The following is a 3,666-nucleotide window of genomic DNA, read 5'->3' as shown; positions in this document are numbered from 1 at the left end:
AAAGTACCGAGTTGCTCATCCGCAAGCTTCCCTTTCAACGTTTGGTGAGGGAGATCGCTCAGGATTTCAAAACCGATTTGCGCTTCCAAAGCTCCGCCGTGATGGCCCTCCAGGAAGCGAGCGAAGCTACTTGGTCGGTCTGTTCGAGGACACGAATTTGTGCGCCATCCACGCCAAACGTGTAACCATCATGCCAAAGGACATCCAACTTGCCAGACGTATTCGGGGTGAACGCGCTTAAATTTTTCCACATCGTGTTTCGGAAGAACAACACGAAACACGAATTTTATAACAAAAAAATCGGTTCTTTTCAGAACCTCAAACTTTACAGGCAAAAAAAAAAATATATCGCCCTTCAACCGGAAATGAATAAAATAAAAATGTCAATAATCGGTCGGTCCTCTCGATTCGGGTTGGGTTGCGGTCGTTCGTAAAATTTTATTGCATCCTGTCATCACCTACCTGCCAGCTGATGCTATCTATTTTATTTGGTTTCGCCGTAAGGATAGTTTTATTTCTTTTTTTCGTCGTAGATTATCGTGTGGCCCTGAAAAGGGCCATTTGTGCGTGCCCCGTTGCCGGTAGTACGATGATGACGTCGGAACGAGGCACAGCCGAACGAACATGAGTCGAGTATCCATCCACGTTTCTCACTTTTTCCTCTTCGGCGAAGCGGCCTTTTTCACCTTGACAGGAATGGCTTTGGCTGTCTTGGGTTTGGGTGCTTTGGGTTTTTTAGTCGGACCAGCCTTGTTAGATTTCTTCGCTTTGGAAGGCGATCGGGGTTTCGGGGCGGCTCTAGTTTTCTTTTCTGCCGAGGAGGCGGCCGATTTCTTGGCTTTCGTTGCGGCGGCGGAGGCAGCGACGGCGCTCTTCTTTTCGGCAGCAGTCTTCTTCGCTTTGGGGGAGGCTTGTTTTTTGGCTGTCTTCGAGGAAGCCTTGTCGGAAGTCGTCGCGACGGCGGTACGTTTGGCGGATGATTTTTTCGTCTTGGATGCGGCGGACGAAGCGGGTTTCCTCTTGTCGGAGGCGGAGGCGACTTTGGCACCACCGGAGGTGGACGAGGCGAGCTTGAACGAACCCGACGCGCCCTTACCTTTCGTCTGAACCAGAGATCCCGACGCCACGGCGCCTTTCAGATATTTCTTGATGAAAGGGGCGACCTTTTCGGCGTCGACTTTGTAATTTGCGGCGACGAACTTCTTGATGGCCTGAAGAGACGATCCTCCGCGTTCCTTGAGTCCCTTGATGGCGTTGTTTACCATCTCGGATGTCGGAGGATGGGACGGTTTCGCCCTGGGATTTTTCGCTTTTTTCTCTTTCTTCGCGTGGGATTGAGGGGTGGCAGCGGAACCGGTGGTGACCGATGATGCTGTTTGATTTTCGACGTCGGCCATCTTTCACGTTAAAACGTTAAAAGTTAATAATAATTATTGAAAAAACACTTGCTCACACACGTACACTTCGAGCACCTCGTGAACGAGAATTGAACAAAAAAATTTTCTAAGTCTTTATAAAATAGTCGCCACTGCGGACGGAAGACTGAACGCGCACCGCGTCCGCCGTCGAAGAAATTGCAGGCCTCGGAATCGTTGCCCGCGTGATGGCATCGTCCTCTTTCCTCGATCACCATCGCCACCGTGTGATCAAGCTGGCCGAACTCGGTTTCCGAAGTTTCCCTGGAGATAGCGAAGTTCGTCTCGGAACGTCGGTGGGTTTCGAATCAGGTACACGCCCCTCCAACCACCAGCCCTAAATCCGGGTCGTCACGGTTTCGATTCGGGACCGACGGTTTACGTCGGCGGTGCGGGGTAGACGCGTCGATTCCGGGAATCCATATTTCGTTCGCCGAAATATTGGTCCATCTCTTCCCGGAATACCGCGCCACCTTCTCGATTTTACGACATCTTCGCGTCGCCAAACGCTTCCGAAACGGTCGAAGCACAGAAAGGACCTGGTGTTCGAACCGAGGCAATTCCGACAACAGGATGCCGCGAACCGCCTCTCCGACGTTCAGGTCGATCGTTTTCGGCGGAAGTTGAAACGGGACGAGTCGACGACGGGTCCCGTTGCCGTCCGGACCCTTCGGGACGGCCGAAAGTCCGTCGAGAGGATCATCCGAAAGGAGACGGTCTTCATCGTCCGACCGATGCCGCACCTACGAGTTTTCCGATATTTTCTTCGACGGATCTTCAGGTTTTCTTCCTTTCTTCCGTCTTTCTCTCTTCGTAATTTCGTGTCCGACCTGCGTCGTCCGAAGTCGGGGTGAAGATCGAAGAAAAAACGCCAAAAATAACAACTCGTCAGCCACGCACACCGCGTTCGAATGTCTAACGGTCCAACTTGGATTTTCGAAGATCGCCGAATCCGAGGGACGATAAATAATAATAATAATAATAATAATGGTAATAAATAATAATGTTAATAATAATAATAATGATATGATGATTATAACGATAATTATTATAGATAGGTAAATAGAAACACAGGTCTCCTCTCGAAAATCGGAACTTCCTGATATTACTTACATATTTCGGTCGATCCAAATGTGGGAATCTCGTCGTCGTCGGAGCAAGCAGCGCGGTAGGTGGGGTGAAATTCTGGATTTTCCACCGCCGCCGGCGGTCGAAAAATGTGCGACGCGGGAGATCGCCAGTCCGTCTAGTAGTCTCTCTTGTCGTTAGAGCGTGACGTGGTGGTTGTTGTGGGATTTCCCGTTAGTTCGGTCCGACGTCGGTCGTCAGAGGGTAAGTGCATACGGAAACGAAACGCATCGCGTTTTGATGTTCATATTCGTGCATCGGAATGTTAAAAGCAATATATTTTACACCAACGATCACACCTAAACACCACGGCAACGGCCATACCACGTTGAAAAGCACCGGTTCTCGTCCGATCACCGAAGGTTAAGCAACGTCGGGCGCGGTCAGTACTTGGATGGGTGACCGCTTGGGAACACCGCGTGCCGTTGCCCCCCAACACTTTTTGTTTTTTTTTGAAATCCATAGCAACCACCGAACCGATTTGTTTTTCGTGCAGGTATTCGGAAACATGCACAGACCCGTATCATGTAGATTCATAGCTTTAAGTACTAGATAATTAAGAAAACAATTTTTTTTGTCGATTAATTGTAAACAATTGCAGAATAAAAACTCGTCAAACGGTAAAGGTTGTCGTTCGATCACCGAAGGTAAGCCACGCGGGCAGCGGTCAGCACTTGGACGGGTGACCGGTTCATTATATTCCTTCCGTGAGTTTAACAAAGATAACATATGCAAATGTCGTAAGTGCGACGAGGAAGACGGCGATCTTTTAATGTAAAAAAAATATATATTAGGTTACGCGTACATGCCACTTTGACTGCTGCTTTATTTTTTTGGTTTTTAAATAATTAGAGATCTGAATTCAACATATCAGTTCTATGTTATAATGGACAGACAATGTTGTATTCTTGGCCCCTAACACGTTAAGACCAACATAAAAACTAGAATAACTTACCATTCGTTAAACGTTAAACAATTTCGAACCACGTTTTTTTGAGCTCGAACAAACTCATAACACAACACTCATTTATTAGTCACTGGACCATTGTAAAACGAGAAGAGAGAAAAACCATGCGAAACTATTTTTAAAACGAAGAGAATAAAGGTTTTAAATGGTAGGGCT

The 3,666-nt window shown here is 47.8% G+C and overlaps 1 non-coding gene across 1 annotated transcript; it reads left to right on the top strand.

The window, feature by feature from the left end:
- The first annotated feature begins 2,853 nt into the window (after positions 1–2,853).
- Positions 2,854–2,974, top strand: LOC138141036 (5S ribosomal RNA). The gene has a single exon (XR_011162936.1). It is a non-coding gene; the product is annotated as a 5S ribosomal RNA (ribosomal RNA).
- Positions 2,975–3,666: the final 692 nt, after the last annotated feature.

The sequence above is a fragment of the Tenebrio molitor genome, unplaced genomic scaffold (assembly GCF_963966145.1).
Source record: "Tenebrio molitor unplaced genomic scaffold, icTenMoli1.1 SCAFFOLD_827, whole genome shotgun sequence".
NCBI classification, from domain to species: domain Eukaryota; kingdom Metazoa; phylum Arthropoda; class Insecta; order Coleoptera; family Tenebrionidae; genus Tenebrio; species Tenebrio molitor.
This window is presented reverse-complemented; position numbering and strand designations above follow the sequence as displayed.